The following is an 11,318-nucleotide window of genomic DNA, read 5'->3' as shown; positions in this document are numbered from 1 at the left end:
ATTTAAAAATATTAAACAAATTAAACTGTTTTAGAGTCGCCTTTCCTTTAAATTTAAGCGCGATAAAATTATTTTATAAATCCCATGCCCGTGTTGCCATCTGGTGCGAATTATCGTAATTGCCAGACGCTTTCCGGTGAAAAAACGATAATGGCAGAAATGAATGTTTTCGATTAAAATACGACGCGTAACGTTAAAATGTATCGAGTAAAAAATATTTTAAGAATGGCGATTAAGTTGTTCCGCTAGAAATAATAAAGAGTCGAGCCGCATACTTTGAGAAAATTTAAGAAAATAATAAACGAAACGAATTGTTTCCCGTTCACGTAGATCGACGACCGTCGGTCGGTGTCACGTTAACCGTACCGAGAGAATGGGTTTCGGTCTCGTTTGCCAATTTAATAAATTGTCCTAAATATTCTTTCGTCTTGACCAATTCCGTTTCTGCTTCTGTTCTTTTAATAATTGTTTCTTTAAGTCGTTGGGTCAAATTCGTCGTCCCACTTTCCATTCCGCGTAATTTACGTCGTAATTTGTTTACGCGACTTTCGTATCTCTCTTTTTGGACGTTTAATTTCCGTCGCCATCCCAGTTCTTCCTCTTCGCTCGACTCGCGCAGTCTTTCTTCCGTTTCTCTTCGTATTCTCCGCTCGGTTCCAGAGAGTAATTTCTTTTTATATTCCACCGACGAACGAATCTTATCTCGCAGCTTCTTTTCCGAGTCTCTGATAATTACGGACGACGTTAATATTTTGTATTACGGTCGAAGCGATTCGTACTTACTTTTTGATGATTTTGTATTTTTCCTCGTTAATTTTTCTCTCTTCCTTTTTTATTTCTTCGATCGCCGTCTTTAAATGATCCTCGAAATGTTCTCCGGCCTCTTTCACGGCGGCCCTTATCCGTCTTTCCCAAGATCGCCTTTCCTCTTCTACTCTAACTTCTAGTTCGTGTTTCGTGCCGATTTCGATTTAACGACTTCTCGCTAAAAACAGAATTCGTTCCCGATACATTTTCTGCCCTTCGCTCTTACAAAATCGCCGATCGAACCGGCCGATCTACCGCAAAGTCGGCGGTCGGGTTCCCTTCAATTTTTTGTCACTCGTACCGCCGTACTATAAGCGCGAAAATTAGAAAAATTAACTCGTCGAGTCGGGACTTACCCGTAAATTCTTCTCGTGTTCCTTCTGCAGCCTTTTGACGTAATTAGTATGCTCCCCGGTAACCTTTTTAATAGCTTCGTCCACGTCGTTGGTTTTTGATTTCTCGATTTCTTTCCGCAGTTCGGCCAACGTACTCTCCATTGTTTTACCACACTCGACTTCTAAGGTATCCAGAAATTCTCGATAAAGCCGTTGGGTTATATCTAATCAAGTTACAAAATATACGATAAAATCTGCTTATAAACATAAAATATAAGTAACTTTGTGTACCTAAATACGGCGTTTACCTTTCAAATTATTTACATTTTCGTTATTTTTTATTATTTTCAGAATTCCGCCGCACTTTGTAATGTCTGTCGAAAATATATTTCTGGTATTTATATATTTTTGTACTTGGCCGGGTTGCTTAGAGTCCTGAAAAATCGATAAAAAGCTCGATCGTTTCTTCCAGTTGGTTTATTCGGCAAGAATATGCCGAACTTATAATCGAGACGTTGCCGCCGATGAAATATATTCGAACTGACGCCAATCGGACGAACCGATCTATCGGCTTTGGTTCGAATTTTTACGACTAATTTCGACCGATTCGTCGTCCAAACTACCGCTCGTTAACAATTCTCGTCGACTACAATTTCGGCCATTACGTATCGTAACGGATAAAACTGAAATTGTCAATTCCTATAGTGTCACGAATTGGTCTAATTCGATTCGAGTGCAAATAATTTGACGTACTCGACGATACGTTTCAAAAATTCGTAATTTAGAACTCTTATACAAAACAATGCGCAAATATAAGACTATGTACAGACCGTGGCTCGCGCTTCCCGATAGCCTACGCTTACATTTACGTCTTATACTTTTAAACAAACAATCGGTCTCTATTTATCTGTATCTATATATATATATAAATAGACGCGTGTGTGCCTATATCTCACTCCGCAGCCAAAACTACACATCGCGCACGAATGGTGTTTGCGTGGGTAGTAGCCCCGAGTCTCCCATCGTGCGCTACGGTGGTTGCGTCTCGACAGCTATAGGAGTGTGAGAGATACGGGGGTCGAAAGTGGTCGACTACAAAAAATGTACGACGCTTCGATGAGAATGTTCCAGTTATTTCTAGAAAGTTCCAGAACTTAGAGGTGAAATTTGGTACGCAGTTAGGGTACGCCACGAAAACGCACACTAAGAAAGGATTTTTCGAAATTCCCTCGCGGGGGGAGAAGAAAAGCATTAAGTCTTAACCCGAAGAACGGCTTCTACCGTACTATTTTATATGCGATTTTTCGTATTTAACTACGTTTAGTCTTCATCGAGTACTTAGAGGTATTAAATCGATAACATTTCACACATTGTTATAAATATTTTTATATATTTCTATTTTTTAACCAAATGTTCGAACCGTTTAAAATTCGAATTTGTTTTTTTTTTTCATGTTGGTTGGATTATAGAATAATTGTAAAGGTTCCAGAAAATTAATCAAATTGAAAACAATTCGTTTGATTCTCGACAATTTTCGTCATTCTCGGCGGTAGGTGTTATATAACAATTTACTACGGTTGTTGAAATATCGAATGTAAATAGGGTTTGCTCGCAAAATCCGCGCGAACGCGGTCGCGGATAACAGTCGAGAGACATGTGGGTTGAAAGTGTTAAGAATGGGAGTGTTAACGATGGAAGTGTTAAGAGAAAGCGACGTACAAGATTTACAGGCGCAGATGCGGTATTATGAGTTTTTGCGGGAAATGGAACATATTTTTAGACCCATCTAAAAATTCTCTAATTAGTCTCTGGAAACAGGGGGACCTAATTCTTGCATTCTGTGAAAACGGGTAAGGTTGGCTATAACGTAATAATCTTAATCTTCGCTATCGTTACTTTTTGCTCCAGCAACGCTGGACTTGTCTGCTAGGAAAAGAAAAGTCTTTTAACGCGTGTCTTTTATATTAAAAAAAAAAAACTATATTACATATAAATGTACGAACAAAAAGAAACCAGCGAAGCGGGTACTTGCAGCTAGTTTAATATATAAAATTCACGTAGTACGCCACGTAATAATCCGATCGATGTTTTTTATTTATTTTATTCGAGCTCATTCGGGTTCGTCATTCCCGCACTATATGCATTATATACTGAAAGTCGTAAATGGAGTCGAATTCAGAAAATCTCTGGCAAAGATAAAGAGAACGGGAGAAGAATTTATTGCGTATTTCACCCGTCTAATCCTTTTACTACATATTCCATACGCTTACCAAACTTACGCTTTCGTCTTTATTTTTTAAATAAATAAAAACTGGTTGAAATGTTACGAAACAATTGCTATAATATTTACACGCGTGATTACTGTTTTTATCTGCGAGGTTTCGTACACAAGGACTTTTACCCGTCGCGGTTTCCGTCTTTGGGCTCAAAAAAATAATAACCAGCAATTATTTATTGTGACATCGTCACAATGCCGGGCTGCGATTTTTAATCATATTTTTAATTTTTTTTTTTAAATTTAAAATATACCGGGCCTTTTTTGGAAAAACAACGTGTCAAAATCGGACGAAAATGTGTTTTGCATTGTATCTGGCAATCCTAATGGTAAGTGACTGGCCCGCGAAATATTATGCAATAACGGCAAATACCAACAGAGATATTCTATACGAAAGATTTTGAGTTTTTACAAAAACAACACGTGCCAGCAGGTAACGTCACGACGTATTCACAAAAACGGCGGATGTCCCCGACAATTACTGTTTTTTTGCGAGAAAGGTTGACTTACAAGATTCCGGTTTGCTCGTTTAACTTTAGTTATCCAAATCTCTTTCGGCATCTCTTTTTTCACGGAGGAAAAACATTTTAACATCTCTCCTAGGTCTATTTGAGCATTTTCTGAGTACAGAAAATGGCGCCCGTATGTCACGTGACAACTTTTAACTAATTACGGTAAAAAATACATTAAACAACCAACGGCAAACTTTATATATGGCTCTGTACAGTACATTTACGCGCGAATGCGACAGTCTCCCGCTCGTATTTGGAATGTAACTCGATACTTTTCCCGAGCATCGGCTCGTATCGAGTTTTAGTACGTAAATATAAGCTTTTTTAATACGAAAATTGTCCGGAAAACGTTGTATAGATGCGTACATTCTATAAAGTTTGAATATTAAAAACGAAAAATTGTTCCGAGAAAACGTTAATCGGGAAGTAAGAGACGTTCTGAGGGTACGATTGTATTTAAAAACCGAATAGTTCCGGGAACACAATAATTGTAATATATTTTTAATAATTGAAAAAGTTTTATCGACGACGTCTTTCGAGATGGGAGACGGATCATCCCTACACCCACAGTACATTTACGCGCATTTCTACATCACCGTACACCACACCACACGGCACTACGTATATTTACATAAACGTCGCGATTAAATTCTACATTTTTAGTTACGCTTACGGGGTTGGGGGCCAGGAGGATAGTGGGGGTGACGACGCGTGTTTTAGGGACCACCTCTAAAACATCGTTACGATGCATGGTGGACCAACGTACGCTCGCTCTCAAAGTTTTCCATGTTAAGCCTTAAACATAAGTTCTACTAAATTTTAACGTCTTATTTTTTCAATGAACTTACTTGACGTTTCTCGGTTAAATCTTCGTCATCGTCATCATCGATATTATCTCGATTTAGGAAACATTCGGAAATATTTGTTAAATTACAATCTTCAAATTCTATTAAAATAGAAAAAGCTTCGAAATTGATTGATGCCAAAATCAGACGGAAGCTTAAAACATTTTAATAAAATATCTTCGGAGTAGTTTCGTAACTAAAAACCAAAGTAGACGGCGGATGGCCGAAGCAATTCGGACATCGGCCAAACTCTCTTCGGACGATCCGGAATCGAATTCGGGCCGGCCACTCTCCGAGAAACTTTTATGCCGGATACGGGCCCGGCCGAATCCGTAATCGGCATAAAAAAGGGCCCCTTCGTTCCCACGGGTCGGAAAGAGTCAATCGTTTTTATGCATTATTTTAATATTAATCGTTAATATAAATTCCGGAGATTTTTTACCTCTCGGTCCCGTGGGCACTAAGATTCCCGGTGCTCCGGCGCGGGTAGATCGACTTCTTAACGGCCTCGGCCATTTGCTTAATCGTTTAGAATATAAAACGGATTGTTTACTTTATAAAAATGTTGCCTTTCGTTTTTACAAGTAAAGATATAAAGATAAACAGTAATGGAAACGAAGACGTCTCCACGATTAAGTAAACGAACATTTATTCTCACGTAATAATATAACAAATTTTTGTCGCGGCCGGATGGCCGAGCGGCGAAGGTAACGGCTTATCTCTGTGGGCGACCCAGTATCGAATCTAGGCGAGTCAAAAAAAAACCCAGAAATTTTTCGGGAGTGATCCGATCGGATATATCGGGCCCCGTCCTTCGCCGCTCGGACCCTCCATCGTGGGCCGGGCCGAACCCGTAATGGGTTTACTAAAGAGGCCCTCTCGGTGCCCACGGGGCGGAAAGAGTCAAAAGAAAAAACCGGCCACCCTTCAAACCTTTAACGAATCGAACAGGCAGCGTCGCCAACAAAAAATAAATCTACTTATTTTATGATCAACCCTAATATATACGAGTAAAAGAAATCTCCTAGGTCTTTTTTTTTTGTCCAAAGCAGTGGTTTCTAAAGTGGGCGCTACCGCCCCTGTAGGCAGTGAGTAAATCTAAGGGAGCGAAAAGAAACGAGTAGGCGGAAGGGGGCGCTGGGTACCGAGCGGTGATCGTAGGCCGAGGTCGAAGCGAATGCCGACCTATCCCTTTCCTCCGTTAAAACGGATAAGAAATATCGAGTTTAACGGTTTCGAGATGCGAAGAACGATGTAAGGTAAGGACACAAAGTGTGAGGTTCGTATAAAAGTTTTCCCGAAGCCTCTCTCACACCAGGGAAAGGGGATTAGGGGGCATCGGTTATAACTCTATGGAACCGAGGGGTGGTGACTGGAAAAAGTTTGGGAACGACTGGTTTAAAGCCCGGTCGAACCTAAAACCACCATTAAATATATATAAATATAAGTTTACAAAATTTTATACTTTAAAACTATATAAAAGTTTTAAAAAATAATAAATTTTCGTCACGAAAACTTTCAAAAATAAGTACAGACGATCCCAACTTTCAGTTAACTCGTAAATCGTCTGACCAAATTAGTAATTTCGCATAAGGCAACCGTGCCCAAACTGCGGCTTAACTAATAAATAAAATGTATTTGTTATATTTTAAAAATTTCATTACAAATTCATAATCCCTCGACTAGAAAAGAGTAAATTAAAAAAATGTAATAAATATGTAAAAATCGTCAAAATAAATACGTTACGATTTCGAAACGTTTACTTTTTTATCGAGAACATTAGGTGCGGCTCCCGATATTTTCGGGTAGGCAAGTGGGGCTCTTACCGCCAAACCCCTGTCGTAAGGTATCGTCGACCGAGAAAACGACTCGGCGCTATTTCTTACTTTTGGTTTAGGTAATTAAAAAATCGTTTGTGAAAAAATATTTTTATTGGCTGTTTTTCGTTTGTAATTTACGGCCTCGGTGTTTTAAATAATATTTTACGCTTCGTAACACGACGGCGTAACACGTTCAGTGTACAAGAAACAAAAAGTTTCCTACTCCAGTAAAATATTTTTAAAATCTTTTTCTTTTACCTTCCGCAGTCGGAACTCCCGTAATAAGAGGTCGTTCGAGTGATACGTCGTCGATACTTTTTCGTCGTTCGTCGTTAGAAATCGAGGTAATCTTATCCCGTTAATTAATTATGTCGTCGGACCAGAAGCTAAAATCGTTGGCAAATACACACGAATTTCACACAGTTGTATCTATTTATAATATCGCGTTTAATATTTGTCGCGGCAGCTGCCAGCTGGCCACCAACTATTGGCGCCACGCACCTCGACCGTAGAACTCGGAATGAGGATCGTCGGAATGCCAGTTCGTTTTGTATACTTTTAGGTACGCATCTAAAGGCGGAGATTGCTCGTACTCTCACCGTCGATGGCCGAATGGCCTAGGTGGTAAAGGTGTGAGTCCGCCACTGCGCGAGGTTAGACGGCCGGATGGCCGAGAGGTCGAGGTAACAGCCTACCGCTCTGGGGGACCCGGGATCGAATCCGAACGGGTCGAATAATCCCCGGGAATTTTTCGGGGGGTGGTCCGTTCGGATACGTCGGGCCCCGTCCCTCACCACCCGGTCGCCCCATTGCGGGCCTGGCCGAACCCATAATGGGCCTTCTAAAAGAGGCCCTCTTAGTGCCCACGGGGAGGAAAGAGTTAAAAAAAAACTGGAAGGTTCGAGTGGGATTCCGGGTCGAGAACTGGAAGAAGTTTTCGGGACCGTATATTCCAAGTATTTCGGGCTACGTTTATCGTCATTCGGCCAAACCACCGCCATCGCGTCTATAACGTACATCACTCGGCCCATTATGGCTCACCGTCCGTAGTGGGCGAAGTAACGTCCGTTACGGATTTGGGAAGAAAAGCTTTCTTAATTAATAAACACGGAACAGAAAGAGCTAAAAAATATCCTACTTTCTTTTAGGAAAGTAGGATATTCGGTATTTAATAGTATTTTTTTAAAATGTGTTACCTGCATCCATTTCAATTTCTATTCGTACAATATCGCATTCTTAAGGGCGCTTACAATGCGAACAAATATCTTTTCTATACTATTGTCCAAATCATTTTAATCCGTTGTTATCATTATTTCCTAACAATTTAATTATTGACGACGTTCGCTAAGTGACGCAACAATTAAAATTTACGTACATTTACACGACGAATAAAATGCTTACTTTTAAATTATTTACTTACAGTCTTAATTATTTATTGGTAACTGTAATGGATTAATAGAAATCGATTTTAATATCGATTAGTATACACTCGTCGACAAAAAAGTTACACACCGAGAAGGAGAGGTTGGAATCGAATTAAGTTTTATTAGCGCCAACTTCGTGACGATACTAATAATTGATTACAATATTATACAAAGGAAACAAATTGCCGTGGAATAATGGTACAATTTAATTAAAGAAATTAATTTTCTTTAATTAAAATATTTGTAAAAATGAATTCACTATTTTTACAAATATTTTGTGTTACGGCAATCGACAGAATTGTATCGTTTGTGTAGATAGACCATTTCTTAAATTATTTATCCAACACCAAAAATCGCCGGAAAGATTAAAGCTACTATATTTAATGACTTTATCGTAATATCGATTTCCGACTTTGACATTTTTATTTTAATTAAAACGATCATTTTCTACAATCTTCTATAATAAATCTTTGTTGCATTTGAACATAAAGGATTCCTATATTCCTTACTTACAATTTAGATAACGCGAAGACAATAGGGATATTTCTTAACGCGAGTTTTGTTTTGACGACATTGACTCGTTTTTCTTTGCAGAATGAATAACTTCAAAAAATCGAAGAAGTGGCACACCTGGGACCAGGGACGTGCCGAGCCCGAGGAGGGCCCCCGGTCTCGGCCTGGTGTAATACGGGTGCTTCCGAAAGTTGCGGAGGAGTCGCGTCCGACGTCGTAACTCCGGACGACAGCGCCCGATCTCTCGTCCATTATCTGGAGGGGCGATGTGACGCGACGGCGCCAGACGGGACTGGACGGAAAGGAGTCCGAAGAAATGGCGGAAGAAGCCGTCGAGGGCAAAAGGGCTCGGTTTCTCCACCGAGGTCTTTTGTAAATGCTATACGTGTCACGCGTTGTATTGTACACGTCTTTGTATAAATTAGGGATTGAATAATAATAAAAAAAGCGTTGGCGGTCGAGTCAGATGCGCGTTGCAGCTCGCAGCGCTGGCTTCGATTCACCCGACGCTCATTTTTCTTTTTAAATGTTTCACGTATCATTTATAGTTAAATAATTCGGATGTTTCGAGGGCATATCATTTTTAATAGTACATTTTTTACGCACAGACCGTTTATATATGTAAATGAGAATGTTTCTACAAATGTTTCTTCGCTACACCCGTTCGACCAATTGCTACGAAACTCGGCAGTTAGGTTCGCGTACAGCTAACTTAGATAATGTCGAACGTCGCATTCCAAAACACCTATTGGGTTTCCGTAAATCAATTGACTTCTTTCTCCATTCCATTAACTGGTTTACACGTAGCGCCATCTATCGGCAGGAAATTTAACAAAACTAAATACAGTAAAATTTGTTTTTATGCGGTCTTTTTGTGCGATTTTTTATTTGTGCGGTATAGTCGGCGACTAGTCTCGTGCGTTTTGTCATGTCTCACGTTGACTTATTATAGCTAAATAAACTTATTATAGCATAAATGAACTTATTATAGTAATATTATTGCACGAATATGCGAAAAATGAAATAATTTATTTTTTAAGTCAACAAAACACCACCTGGACAAAAATACGTAAAATAGACGATAGACGAGACGGCGCAGTCATGTGCTGACATCTGTTGTCAATAAATTCTACGCGTGTTTTATGATAATTACGTTAATTAAACCTTCAAAGCGCTTTCGCATTCCTGGACCGTTAAGATAAGATTCATTTCGAAGCGTAAATCGAAGGTAAATGCACTGTATTATTTTTTCTATTTAGATATAAAATTTTAGGATTTTTATTTTGTTTAGACATAATTCCTGAAAATGAATAAGGGCAAAAACAAAGCGAAGAGGGAGGTAATTTCCTTAGAAACTAAGACTACGATTTTAAAACGAGTTATTTTCTATGTGAGACTTTTTTATGCGGTCCCTATCCATTGCATAAAAACAGGTTTGACTGTATAATTTTTATAAAAAGCCCGAGCAACGCAGGGTTTATCCACTAGTTTATATATAATTTGGCAAAAGCGCGAAAGAATTTCTCGACGAATAGCTGGGGATTTAATGATTTTATCAACGTGTTTTTTGAATGTAAGTTTGGAATCGAAAATTACTCCCGGTTCAAAAAAATTAACATATTTTGTAGGACTTTTTTAAAACTCTTTCTGCCTTGTGGGCACTAAGAGAACCTCTTTAAGCCAGCCCATTGTGGGTTCGGCCCGGTCGGGTGGTGAGGGACGGGGCCCGACGTATCCGAACGGACCACCCCCGAAAAATCTCCCAGAGCGGTAGGTTGCCACCTTAACCGCTGGCCGTCCGGCCGTCTATTTTATAAGATTATTAGCGAGGTTGAGGCCGAAGTTTTAAACGCAAAAACGTGTACGTCGGACGTTCGGCGTTGCTTTCCCGTAAGCCTAGAAGTTTGACAACGGTTTTTGGAAAGTCGGTGGAATCGTGCTCGGCATTCCAAACGCCGTTGTCAAACTTCTAGGCTTACGGGAAAGCAACGCCGAACGTCCGACGTACACGTTTTCGCGTTTAAAACTTCGGCCTCAACCTCGCTATTATCTGCGTAGAAAGTGGGTAACCGAATATTACGAATTAGCGAATAACTCGTTATTACGGGTTTTGGGACATTAAGTAACTGTAAAAAATAAAAATAAAAAGTTTATAGTATTCAATTAATAGTTTTAAGCGGGGGCGACGGCCGGATGGCCGAGCGGTAAAGGTGGCAGCCTACCGCTCTGGGGGACCCGGGATCGAATCCGAACGGGTCGAATAATCCCCAGGAATTTTTCGGGGGGTGGTCCGTTCGGATATGTCGGGCCCCGTCCCTCACCACCCGGTCGCCCCATTGTGGGCCTGGCCGAACCCATAATGGGCCTACTAAAAGAGGCCCTCTTAGTGCCCACAGGGCGGAAAGAGTTAAAAAAAAAAAAAAAAAAAAAAAAGTTTTAAGCGGGGTGGTGGGAATAATTTTGTAGGCCGGGCAAACCCGAGAACGGCGCTAATGTACTTGTATTTCTATAAAGGTTAGCGGGCCTTTTTAATATCCCTTCCAATTTAGAAGCAGAAGCGGTTGCTCCCGCCTTCGTCTACCGACTTTAAGCGCTTGGCTATTTTTCTCAATTATTAAATTACGGACACCGGTGCAATATCCACGATAAGAAATTTGGCTCGTTTCGATTTTTCGTTACCAGACATTTTTACCTTTTAAAATTAGTTATTAATTTATATAATTAATTTAAATTAATTTATATGATAATATTTACTACAATTTTGAAAATGTATATTTTTCGAAAGGC

The 11,318-nt window shown here is 39.8% G+C and overlaps 2 protein-coding genes across 2 annotated transcripts in view; one reads left to right on the top strand and one right to left on the bottom strand.

Annotated features, from left to right (window-relative positions):
• Swt1 (Swt1 RNA endoribonuclease) overlaps positions 1 to 11,318 on the bottom strand; it is a 275,536-nt gene that overhangs the window by 76,082 nt on the left and 188,136 nt on the right. The window lies entirely within an intron of this gene.
• Positions 1 to 11,318, top strand: part of LOC136975991 (alpha-aspartyl dipeptidase) — a 170,361-nt gene that overhangs the window by 61,994 nt on the left and 97,049 nt on the right. The window lies entirely within an intron of this gene.

The sequence above is a fragment of the Centruroides vittatus genome, unplaced genomic scaffold (genome assembly GCF_030686945.1).
Source record: "Centruroides vittatus isolate TY-2023 unplaced genomic scaffold, ASM3068694v2 contig_392, whole genome shotgun sequence".
Lineage (NCBI taxonomy): Eukaryota > Metazoa > Arthropoda > Arachnida > Scorpiones > Buthidae > Centruroides > Centruroides vittatus.
This window is presented reverse-complemented; position numbering and strand designations above follow the sequence as displayed.